Raw genomic sequence first — 13,052 nt, forward strand, 5'->3', positions numbered from 1 at the left:
TCCAAACACAGAAAATCAGACTCCATCCAACTGGTTACAGGTTCATAGATACATTAGTTAATAAATAAGCACCTCCTAAAACACTACCTACTTTTATTAAGAAGCCATGTATGAAAAACACAGCAAAACTGTGAAGCCCTCTGACAGAGAACAGAGACCTTACCGGATACTAAGCCACTGTAGGTTCTTTCAAATTTTACCAACTTACTGCTATTAAGAAAAAAATCACTGCATCCCCGTGCATGGGGACAACAGACTTTGAACACAATTAATATCCTCACTACATCACTTTTTTCTCCATTCTACAAGAATAAAACAGAGCTATCACTATTCTTATCTTGCTTCCTATTAGGTCATTTAATTCTCCTCCCCCTCTAGAAAACCAGCCCCCACGTGAAACCAATGTACTAAACAGAATCTCCCCAATTCTGTCAACCAGAGACCTAGCAGAGATACAGCAGAGAAGTAAAGATGATCATTTCTCAAAGTCAGTACTAGTAGCATAGGTAACGCTTTTTACCTTGGGCACCCATTAAAATGTAAGCTCCAGCCAACTTGAAATGCCTTTCACTAAAATTGTTGCATTTACAATTATCTTCATCTCCATACAACAACAAAGCAATAATATTAATTTGTTAAGAAGAAAATCAAATACACCTCAAATTCAGAACAAAGGAACCACCCATGCCACAAAGGTTTAGGCACCAACACAAATTTAAATCTCCAAGTCAAATGCAAACAATTGTTCTATTCACCAAGTATTTATCTATAAATTCTAATACATCTATTAAATTTAAATGCATACCCAGAAAACATTTCATAAAAATTATTTCACTAATAACAAGTGATTAGTTTTAAGTTTTTCTCTATTCCAAATGTTAAGAAAAGCAAAGTGTCTAGAAAAATCACTCTTCAGTCATGACAAAGACATTTAAAAAAATCCCCCTGAAATACAATGAGCAACAATAAGCTGTGATAGTTAAATACTATGCTATCAAGAAACTTAAATAAAAACTTACAGAAAATAAATTATTTAAATTGCAAAATGAGCTAGACTAATCCAGTTATACATGCATCAGCGCATCAGAGCTTATCCATGGCCTATCACTGCCTTCCATTTATAAATTAATTGGTATATTTGTCTTGAATTCTGCTTTGAAACACTTTTAAAGTTTATCCTGGAACATTACTAACAAGTTCATAACCTGAACGGTTAGAGTTTGTGCCATTCAGCAGACCAGCTGTCAGAGCGCACAGTCAGCAGTCACTGCCCGACAAGAATGCTCTCACGCAGACAGACAGACCGCCTTGGGCCTGGTGCCACGGTGTGCACACAGTCAGTTCTTCACTTTAACTGAGAACCTGAGAAATACTGGAAGGGTGCTGATCTACTATAAAACCTAGATTTACACACAGTAATTCTGTCTAAATTGATGAAAAAAATCATAAGTACACACACAGTGACAAAGTTCAGTCTCTGTTCACAGACTGGTAATGTTAACTGGCACGACCTCAGGCCCCTCTCTAAAACTGTTCCTGATGTAATTTCTTAGAAGAAAATATTTCTTCTGGCATGTGTTTACCAGAAGCACATGCCGAGGAAAGCCGGCCGGAACAAAGCCAACGCGAGTCTCAGCCCCTAGCCCGACCGCGGTGGTGAGACGCCCGCAAAGGTAGGACTGCCTGCAGTAGGCAAGAATTTCCCCTGTTCCCTTCAGCTGGTATTCATGTCCAGAAAATGGATCCAGACCCACGCACATCTTGGAAAATGTAATTTAAAATAGGCTATTAGTTTAGGCAAAAACTAATCACCATGTCAGAGCGCTACAGAGGTACGGTTAGAACATTTAAGGGGCTGGCTGCCCATCACAGAAATTTTGAAGTACATCCTGCTGGAGGCAACATAAATCAGTTAAAACCTTTCTGAAAAACAACTGGGCCACTGGAGTGTTCATATCCTTTATCAAGGTAAGCCAATTCCAGGGGATTTTTCCACAAGAAGTAAATCTTAAAAGAAGGTAAATATTTTTAAACTTACATATACAAGTCTGTTCATCATAATACCATATAAAATGGTTTAAAATTATAACTAAATGTAAAACAGGCAAAAGACTAGGTAAATTAAGGTCCCACCAAGCTAAGAGAATGACGCAGTAATTGAAATTTAAAATAATTATTAACAATAGATGATACAGTTCAGTGAAAAAAAATGAAACGGTACGTATTTACAATTACGGGAAAAAGCAAAAATATGTGAGGTAAACAAGACAAGAAGAAAATGATCCTGTGGACACACGGGTGGCTGTCCTTGGTTTAAGCACTACAGCAGAAAGGCATTAATTTAAAAGCCTTTGCCCAATCGGAAGCAGCACAGCAAATAACAAGTCGGCCAGCTGAAATGCTTAGCAGGCATTTGGGCTGATTACTCAAATGAACTTTTACACTTTAATATCTAGGAGATCAAGAAGCCACAGTATAAAGAAAACAATGTCTGAAGAAAACTTCGGGTTCTGAAACAAATTATTTCGTAAGAGAAATGTCAATAGATTTCAGATGCTTTTTAAAAGTTTGGGTGCCTACTTACAGCATTTTAGTATAAACCCATTCATTTCCTGTGTCAAAAGGGTGTTAATTACTTATTTCCACCTTTGAATGAAATGAAATTTGAATAAAGGAGAAAGCAGTTTTACCTTGTTCTACATAAGATGAATCAATGACCTTTTCAAAAACAAAGCTAAAATTATGAGCATATTAAAATGTCAGCATATTGCTAAATTTAAAAAATACTGAAGTAAAAAAAAAGGCAGGTGGACTGGGGGTAAAAAAGAAAATTAAACAGCTGGCATTTCAATTCCTGAAAAAGATCAAATTTAAGCCTACCACATTTACCTGTCTGTCAGCAACTTAGTAACATCTTAAGTTTAAAGAAAATGAGAGATCAAACAGACCTCCTCAAGAGATCATTTATAGAAACTGACAAATGACTGCTCAAATATCCAATCCAAGAGAAAAGCCTGCTATTGGAGACGATTTTGATCCAAACATTTTAAAATGACACTCAAATTCTGAACTGAAAATAATGATAAAATAAAGTCAAGTTTGATTCTCTGAACACCTATTTCCTGTTCAAACAACCCTTTTGTTCTGCTTCCCTGCTTAATTTTAATGTTCATTTTGCATCAGAAAATAGCAACAATGACAAAAGCTGGCACCACAGAAGCATAAAGGAGCCAAAGCGCAAAGTAAAGGATCATTACAAGATTAGAACAAAAAGCCTACCAACAAAACCTCCCCAATTTTCTGTGTGCTTCCCCTCAGATGAACTTCACTGGAAGCTGCACTCCACAGCAACCGAACCTGAACGCCAGGCCCCGCCTCCCCAATCCTAGTGGCCGAGGACGGAGATCTCCTCCCTGTTGGTGGAACCAACCCCTGTGATTGGACACAGCTAATATCCATTATTTTAAAGAACTTTTCCTTGCTAGCATGTTAGGTTAAACACACTAAAACCTCCTGGATAAGCTGGTTTCTTAAAGGAACAGTTAAGTAATGTTTCAGTTTCCCATCAAGTGTTCTTTGCTTACTCTTTTGTCCAGGTAAAAAATTAACTAAGGGACAGCAATAAAATTTCACAGATTTAATTTGCAGTTTGGTGACGAGGTGTTTAAAACACAGTGCTAATACAACCTAAAACATTTTATATTTTTAAAAGCCAGGAAGGTGAAGTTATGCTTCATAAAGACAAATTCCTTTTTAAGAAGAGTTCATTCACATTTTGTTTGAAAATTAAAAAATGGCAACAGAAAACCCAGGGCAATAATTTGCTAAGAGGAATAAAATATTTTCTCTAAGACTTGAAGACATAACCTAAGTGAAAATACAGACACTTGATGCAGAAGGTTCATTTCTAGGCTAGCTGTCAAATTCACAGTACTTATGTTCTCAGTACAAGAACACAGTTAACATTTTCAGTGCCATCAAAGACTGATATTTCCACTTAAAACTGAAGAAAAAAGTGAGGCAGAATCTGTTCTTTCTATGTTATCACACCTACGGGCCTGACATGTTTTGCCAAGGTTAATGCTTATCCATTGCAAACTATTATCTATAAAAGGACGAGGCAGCTTGTTCCAACGACCTACTCAGGTATAAAGTTTAGGGTGGCTTAATTTTTTTTTTTTAGAAGGGTAGACACTATTTTGAACCCTCGAGTATTACTTTAAGAAGGCGTGGGCACCTTGGAGTGCAGCTGTAATGAGAACACCCCTGAAATACTAAGTTAATTAAGTGCTATTTCTACCAGAGATTTCATAAAGGCACGCTGACTTTTAAGCAGAAGGACATGTCACTTTATGTATTACTAAGTTTGTGGTACTTTACTGTATTTTTATTTTCCTTAGAACTGCTTATTTTAGTGGCTTGGGCCATCAATGAGTTGACAAATGTAGGAACCAAATAAACCTTTGTTATGACATAAATTTTTTGCTCCAATGTTAATTATTTGTATAAAAGAGAAATATTACACACACTAATATCACTCTAGGATGATTCTCAATCTATACCCAAAAGAAAAGACAGATATGGACTTACACTGTTCAAGATTGTTCAAAGATCTCTAGGACCTACTTGAAAGAATTGCAAGGTGATAAATTCACGCAGCTTACAGGTTAAAATTAAGGGTATTCTATTCCACTTCCAAATCATCAGCAGAACAAAATGACAGCAAACACAAATAAAAGGAAAGCATTACCACAAGGGAGATTATCTGATAACAAACAACTGCTTCCTAGGAACAAGAAGGGCAGCAGCCCCAGCCCCCAAACCGCATGAGGACCCCACTTTCTGAACACCAAGTATTCACAGGACGTATTGTGTATTCTTTGGGGGACCTCAGAGATTTTCCCAAACCAATAAACTGAAAACAATTTAGAACAAGCTACTGAATAGCTTCGTCTCATTTTCACTTTTGATGAAAAAGACACTATATATAAAGAATCAGTACCTAGACTACTAGTACTAACTCCTGGTATTTACAGGGTAAAAACAGAATTTTAAAGGACTGAGACTAGCTCAAACCATTCCTCCTACAACAGAAATTAATCCTCAGCATTACCTGAGCACTATAGGTAGTTTATGCAGTGAAAGATGAAGGGACCACATTGACATCAAAGAACATGATGGGTCACTAAGGATTAAGTCTGAATACCACCAGGCAATGGAGAAAAAACACTTTTAATATTTCCCTGACAAACAGGCACTGCCTACAAAGTGAGGTAGGCATGTGAGTCTGCAATTCCTGACATGCATCTTCTAAATCATTAAGGGAAAAAACCTCACAAGAGGCCAGGGTGGGTGGGTGTGGGAATGGCCCATTCAGCAAAGTAGAAACAGTAAGCAATAAACAGATAAGAAAGCATAAACTAAGAGATATCTTTCTGTAAGATAGTAAATTGTTTTAAGTCTCAAGGGTTTAAACAAGGTCACCAATAGGTATAAATTGAAAAGGAACAGCGATCGTAATACTGAGAACAAAGGATAAGGAAAGATCATCCATAATCCTCAACTATTAAGATTTAATAGTAAATTTTCATGTGCCAAAGAGCATACCATAGATCATCTAAGTCAAATGCTCTACACAGAAAAATGACAAAAAACGGACTGGCAGCTCCCTTTCTCCTAGCAGCTTATGCCAGGAAAAAAAGATAGAAAAATAAAAAGACAAATGATCAACACTATTTAATAAGGTTAATTTTTCATATAGCTATCAAAACAAAAGCTTTTCTCAATAGTCACAGAAAATTTTTAAGAATTACAGTCACAAAGAATAACAATTCTGAGAAGCAAAAGTTAAACAGGTAAAATTCTCTCATGATTACAGAGTAACATTCAAAGTTAACAGAAAAGTCTATTCATTCATCAAACCTTTGAACACCTGCTATATGCTGGGTTATCATGGAACTATTCCCACCATTGTAAAACTTACGGTCTAGTCCCACCAGTGCCGTCCAAAAGAAATATAATGGGAGCCACATGCAGTTTTCAGTTTTCCAGTAGCCATATTAAAACATTAAAATAAACAGTTAAAATTGGTTTTAATACATTTTATTTGACACAAAACATAAAATAGCATTACTTCAGTAAGTAATCAGTATTTTAAAAACTGGATTGGATTTTTTTTTTTGTACTAGAAAATAAGTTCATATTTCTTACTTAAAGTACATCTCAATTCAGACCTGCTATATTTCAATAGCCGGAAATTGTTATTTAAACTTAGAACACCATGGCTTTTAGCCACATGATTATTTATAAATTAAGATAAATTTCCATTATTGCAAAGACTATCTCTGCTGTCTTTATACAGCACCCACTAGGTATATGTGGCTACTGAGTACCTTAAATGTGACTAGTAAGACTGAGGGCCAAATTTTTAACCATTTAATTTTAATTAACTGAAACAGCCACAAGTGTTCAGTACCTACCAGGTTGGAAGCACAGCTCCACAGGAAGAAATAGGCACTAAAACAAATCACATATTTAATCAATTTCAGTTGTTAAACACCTTTACAACAGAAATGCCCAATATGCAGAGAGTACACAGGCCAGGAAGGACTCGACCTCTTCTGCCAGCGTCCAGGAAGGATCCTTCAAGGAGAGCACAATTAAGCAAAAGGGGACAGCTATGCAAAGGACCTGAGTGGGAGAAAACAGTAAATGCAGAAGAAATATGAAGGAAAGTACCAACCAGCAGAAGAGCCCAAGTTATCTGTAGGAGAGTGATTCAGATCACAGAATCTGAACAGGACAGGAAGGTGGAGAAGTAGAAACAGCCCATCTGTGAACCCACGTCTCCCAGGTAAGTCTTGCTAGAAGCTTGTCCCACTCTGCCCGGTGAACTCGTCACTCCAGTCTTCTGTGAAATCCTAAATCAAGCCAAGTTGCCTTCACTTGGAAAACTTCCCCCAGCTTTCTTGATCCTCACATTCAGAATCACAGTTCACATTTTCTAATAAAGACAAGCACTGGGGCAGTAATCCAGTTGGAAGATGGGGGAGGGGCTTGAAAGTGTTTGCACAGCAAAAAGTTTGACTAAAGAAATTCAGCCTGTTTTTTTTTTTTTAATGTTCTGACAGATTAGAGAAGCTAAATAAACTCTGGAAACGCACCTCAGTGCCAACCACTGGGCTTAAACGTTATAACCTCAGAGAGACATTTCTGAAAACATCTAATTAGCACCTTCCAGTCCCTAACAGCACATGGTTTCTCTTTGCTTCTAAGACTTGTCAGAATCTGGACATTCTCTGCAATGGCCTAGCTTTCCCAACAGACCATAAGCTCCATGAGGGCAAAGACTGCACTGTTCACCCGCTGCATTCTCAGCACTCGGTACCAAGTCCAGCTGGCATGGGGCAGAGAATGCAGACTGCTGCTGCAGGGGTGGGGAGTGCCCGTGTGTGAGACAAACACATTATATGTAAAAGTTAAGGAATGGAACTAAAACTGCTCAAAGAAAAATGCAGTGGCATTCAAACTTTTTTCATTATACAACATAAAACATTAAGGGCAGAAATAATAGTATTTTTTTTAATTAAAAAATTCAAAACCAAAAACCTGAAGATCCTAAAAAAAAAAAAATCAACTGAAAAACTGGAAGACTAACAAAATAACCAAAAATCTGGGGGAGGGAGAAACTTACAACACCAAAATGAAATTTTTACTCCTAGTTACTACAATGATGTGCACTGGTATCGAAGAGAAGCCAAAAGAACTAAGTATACATGCATTTAGTATGTGATAAAGGCAGCTTTATATTTCAAGGCAATGAGATTTTTTTTTTAATGCAGCTGAAATAACTATTAATTATTAAGGAAAAATAAGGGGAGTTATGTCACTTTACATATTATGTCAAAAAAAATCCAAGATGTACAGAAAGAGATAGATGTGAAAAATGGAATCATAAAACAATTAGAAGAGAACAGCTACCTGGGTAGGAGAATCCATTAAATATGAAAGTAAAGTAAAACCATAAAGAAAATATTAATCCAAATTTCTTGAAAGGTAAAAATCTCTTACGTGCATAAAAAAAAAAAATTCTGTAAGCAAATAAAAGGCAAACAAAGAACCAGGTAAAATACTTGCGGTACATGGCCAAGGGTCACTATTCTAAGTATACGAGACAATTAAAAGGGCATCCTGAACGTTAACACTACCCAAAACGAGCAAGACACGCTAGAAGATGTCCAACATGCACATCTACACCCATCATTATTAATTAGTCTAAAAAATATGTAATAAATCTTATGAAAAGGGAAGAAAAAAATACTGTTGGTAAAGGTATGGATGAAATACGTATTTTCTCATCCTTTCAGTCACACCTTTTTTTAATGGAGGTACGCAGAACAAAACATACAAATCTTGGTGTACAGCTTGATGAATTTGGTCAAACTTTTAAGACAAGATTTGTCAATATTTTTGAAAGGACAAAAAAAAATGTTCACATGCTTTGATTCAGCAATTATAGGTCGGACTGAATCCTAAAGAAATGAGAAATACAGACTTAGCTCTTAAGATGACCCTCACCACACCACCACAGTGAAGGATAAAGGAACACAAGCTCACATAACAGCTGACTAGTCAAATTTTAGTAATTTCCTAAGTTGAAATGGTCTGTACCCTCTAAAAACTGTATTTGTAATGTGACAGGATCTAATGGTAAATGTAAGTTTGGCTGCCCTCAAATAGTTTATATTCAAGCAGGGATACAGACAACAGCCAAATAAATCATTTCAGATGACAGGTTCTACAAAGAAAGGCAGCAGGGAAGGTGGTCTGCGAAGGCACCTCTGGGGTGACAGACAAGCAGAAACAGGACCGAGTGATCCAGGCAGAAGGCACAACAATTCGAAGCTGGGGGTGACCAAGAACCCCAAAAGACCAGTACAACTGAAGATGCATGAGCTGGGGGAGAACAGTCAGGGCCACGTCTAAGATGCTGGCAGGGCCAGACGGTCCAGAGCACCACCATCCAGGCAGCCGCAAGTCACAGGTAATACTAGGCACCCGAAACAAGGAATGGCCCAGATGCACTCTAAATGGAAGATACACCTCAGATTTGTGAAGGCTGTCTGAAAGAAGGAATGGGAAACATCCCGTTAGTAATTCCTTATCGCTGACTCCTTGCTGGAAAGATAGGATTTTTAAGATAAAATACAGTTCATCTGGGTTTTTCCCTTGGTAAATGTGGCTATCAGAAAATTTTAAGTTGGTACATGACTCCCATTACATTCCTACCAGACATTGCCGGCGTAGCGTAAAGGCACCATAGCTGTAAGTTTGAATGCTATTTGGTGTGCTGAGAAGTTACTGGAAGGTTTTGGGCCTGGGAATAGGTCGTCTAATTTATACATTTAAATGATTCTCCACTGGAGAACCAACAGACTGCAGGAGAGTGACAGCTGGAGCAAGGAGACCAGTTAGATGAGTCGTTCAAACAAATCATATTTGGGTTTGGAAGGGCAGGGCAGCCTGCTTCCGTTTAGAATTCAACTTTGCTTAGGAGATGAAGAGTATGCAGGAACAGAAAGACTGCGGGTACCTGCCAAAATGTTAACGATGGTTATTCATTCTTAGTAGCTTTCTATTCCTTCTGAGTCTGAAAACACCACCCACTGCCCTTATAGACACACACAAAGCTGACATTTTTTTTCAAAAACAGCCCTACCAAACGAAGCATCCTGGTATCTGTCTGCAAGTTATATATAAAATTCTATTTTAAAAAATCAAGCCATCTCTACTCCTATGCCTTTAGATAAAAACAGGTTATTGAAGGCTATACATAAACTATTAGTACACACACACCACTTCCAGGGAATTAATATTGTTCCCTATTAGTCACTGCACTGCAGTCAGCACGATCAACAGCTCCAGAAGCACACCTTTGGCGGCACTCCAAAATCTGAGGCTAAAGTAGTGAAAAGTACTTAAATGTGTGGTTAACTGACCCTGATAAACTCCCACCACACACCTTTCTCCAAAAATGTTCCAAAATACACAGTGTAATTCCAAGAACAATGCCTTGGTCCCGATCCCTTTCCTTAAAGGCTCTGCCTTCCTAAGGACCTCCCTTCACTGCAGTCTGAAAACTGGACGGACAAACAGCAACGACAAGTCTGAAGGTACACAAAGGAGGAGGGGAAAGAAAGAGTGACTTATTTTACATAAAATCAAGTGTTTTTTCTACTACATTTACTTTTGCATTGAAAAAGTAAATAGCAAATGGTGCCAGACTTCTTACAGTGTGATCTCATAGGAAGAGATTCATTATATGCAGACGAACAGGAATCTCACTTTCTCACGCAAATGTTCAACTATGAACCAATCACTGTAGCTATGAAATCTCCCATTAAAACATGAGAGAGCCCTAAAGTTTTTCATTCCTTTTATTTCTAGTACTTCAACCTATTTTACTCCAGACTACCTAACACTTCGAATGCACTAGAAAAGCTCCTGCCATTGCTTGTGCACTAGGAGTCAGGAAACAAGAAGTGTTCAGAGAGCGCAGGTGCTGATAGCAAAACAATCATAAAGAGCACCTAAATGCCCGTGAGTTACGGAAGACTAACACATTAGCAATGAAATGAATTAACTGCAGTCACACTATTTCTTTTAGGCTAAAAAGAAAAGCAAACGAAACACACTTAACACACAGATACATGTGACCCAACTATTTTTTAAGAAGGCAAGGTAGCGACAACCCCGCTGGCCCGGAATGACACCGTCGGCAAGGGGAGGCAGGGGCTCAGGAACCAAACTCCTGGGCGGATGTGATGTGCCAGCTGTGGGTTCGCGCGCAGTCACGAGTTTTTTCCGCGTTTTATCTCTTTATACTGGGTTATGCATTCTTTTGTGGTATTAGACACATTTTTCGGATACTTTCTTTTGCTTTTTAAAAATGGCTTTCTCGCGGTCACTGACGATGAACCGCAGAGTGTAGGAGACGGGACGAGCTGCGGCCGTCTGTCGTCGCTCCACCAACCCGAGCCTCCCTCCGGACCTCGGCTTACAGCGTGAAAGGAAAGAATTAAAAGGCAACCCATTTGGGAAATTTAAATGTACGTGTTTTCCAGACGGCGCTGTCCCGAAGCCCTGGACCCCGAGCAGCTCAGCGGGCGCCCCGCACCTTATTCCGTAACCAGCCTTCAAAGTTTCCGGCATTCAGGTTAAAAGCACCGGAGTCCGCCTGTGAAGGGAGGGCGGTGCGACTCTCCCCCGCGCGCCGTGCTCCGCCGCCCCGCGGGCCCCCGTCCGGCGAGCCAGGGCTCCGGGAGGCCGGCGGACACCTGCGCCGCCGCGGGCCGGGCTCCCGGGCCTCCCTCCCGACGGAAACGCGGGGGGGCCCAGGCCCGCCCCCGCCAACCGCCCCGGGCCCTCGGCCGCCCGCGCCCCTCCCCCGCCCACCGGCCCCGCGCCCCACCTGCGGCGGCCCCGCTTCCGGCTCCCCGCGCGGCCGCGGCGCTGCTCACCTGGCGGCGGCTCTCCCCGCCTGACGCGCTGCCGCCGCCGGTCGCCGCCGGTGAGTGGGGACAGGTGAGGCCGCCGCGCCCTGCTCGCTCCGGCCCCGCCGCCGCCGGCCCTCGTCCGCTGTTTATTAAACTTTTCTGTTTGGTTGTTCGGCCCGTGACGCGACGGCAGACGCACGCGGCCGATTGGCTGGCGCCCCGCGCTGACGCGGCACCCCACGCGCAGCTAATTATTAAGGCGAGGGCGGAGCCGCCCGTCGAGGGGCGGGGCCGTAGCTCGGAGCGCACGGCGATTGGCCTGAGCGGAGGAGGCGGGGCCCAGCGAGGGCCGCCCCTGCGCCGGCGCCGCCTCCGCCCTCCGCCCTCCGTCCCCTGCCCCCTGCCCCCCGCCCCCTGCTCCTGCCCTCCGCCCCCCATCGGCGGTCTCTCAGCCGCTGCGGGATTGCAGGGTTCCGGGGACCCACCGGGAATCCGAAAGTCCGAGGTCAGGTCCGGTCCTGTGCTGCATCGCGGGCAGAGGCGTGTTCCTGTCCCGGGTCGGGGCGCCGGAAGAAGCTGAGCCCCACCTGCCAGCCGTGTCCGGAGGCATCCGGGGCTCCCCATGCGCACTCCGTGCGCCCCATCTTTGCAGGCGCAGAGCCCGGGCTCTGGGCCCCGAGTCCGGGCTTGGCAAGGGAAGCCAGACGGCAGGAGCGCGTGCACGCGTGGGCCCACCGCGCGGCGCGCTCCCGAGGACAGGGAGCGTGTCCCCCAGGTCGGGCAGCGGCCGCCCGAGCCCACGTGCGGGCCCGGGAGTAGGGCGGCGAGTAACGGTGCGGATGAGGCCGGAGGGAGCGGCGGGCCGAGCCTCAGTGTGAGGGGCTTTTGCTCATGAATCTTTTGCACTTAGATGTTTAAAAAATGCAGTATTGAAGTTATTTATCTTGATTCCGGGGCCTGTGGTGCTCTATAAAGTTTATGCTTGAAGCGAGACTCACCGACCTCATTGTAGTCGGGTGACCCCGGGGAAAGATTTTGACGGGACTCTGAGGGCAAAGGTCAAGTATTTCGCACGTGAGCCTCGGGTACAAGACGTGGTTACCTGCAGAGAAGACACAGGCCGGAAGGCGGCCGGGGGAAGCGAGGGCCGTTGGCTTCTGGCCCTGAAGGTGCCCAGGCCTCAGGCACGCCGGGTCCCCGAAGACCGCCGTCCTGCACCCCCACCCCCCGAGGAGGCCGCGAGGGGTGCCCGGTGGGAGAGCAGGTACGACCGCCTCCTCGTGGCTCCAGGAGCGAGGTAAGCGCAGCCTCGGTAACGGGGAGCCCAGTGTACGGGGTGGGGGCGGTGGGGAGCCGGGGTGCTGGCCCAGGGCCTACAGGCATTCAAAATGTGCTTTTAAAAGGTCAAGTTTAATTTAAAAACGTTTCAAGGACCTGTGGGCTAAACCAACAAAAGAGGGTTTTGCCCAAGGATACCCTGTCCAAGAGTGTGGAGACCGAGTGATAATGGAGACTGCAGCTGGTTGGGGGTCAGTTATTAGAGATCTTCAGAGCCCA

At 42.7% G+C, this 13,052-nt stretch overlaps 2 protein-coding genes across 9 annotated transcripts in view; one reads left to right on the forward strand and one right to left on the reverse strand.

Annotated features, from left to right (window-relative positions):
* Nucleotides 1-12,004, reverse strand: part of ZFAND6 (zinc finger AN1-type containing 6) — a 48,459-nt gene extending 36,455 nt beyond the window's left edge. For 2 of the 8 annotated variants that reach the window (XM_036916105.2, XM_036916098.2), the window contains exon 1: nucleotides 11,520-11,705. The gene's annotated coding sequence lies outside the window, so the exon portion shown is untranslated. Of the gene's footprint in view, nucleotides 1-3,279; nucleotides 3,381-11,470; nucleotides 11,720-11,980 lie in introns of those variants that run through there. The other 6 variants (XM_036916104.2, XM_057494748.1, XM_036916100.2 and 3 more) reach the window with 6 other exon arrangements.
* Nucleotides 11,974-13,052, forward strand: part of BCL2A1 (BCL2 related protein A1) — a 50,922-nt gene continuing 49,843 nt past the window's right edge. Inside the window, exon 1 of the mRNA XM_036916109.2 lies at nucleotides 11,974-12,792. The gene's annotated coding sequence lies outside the window, so the exon portion shown is untranslated. The remainder of the gene's footprint in view (nucleotides 12,793-13,052) is intronic.

The sequence above is a fragment of the Manis pentadactyla genome, chromosome 18 (genome assembly GCF_030020395.1).
Source record: "Manis pentadactyla isolate mManPen7 chromosome 18, mManPen7.hap1, whole genome shotgun sequence".
Classification (NCBI taxonomy): Eukaryota; Metazoa; Chordata; class Mammalia; order Pholidota; family Manidae; genus Manis; species Manis pentadactyla.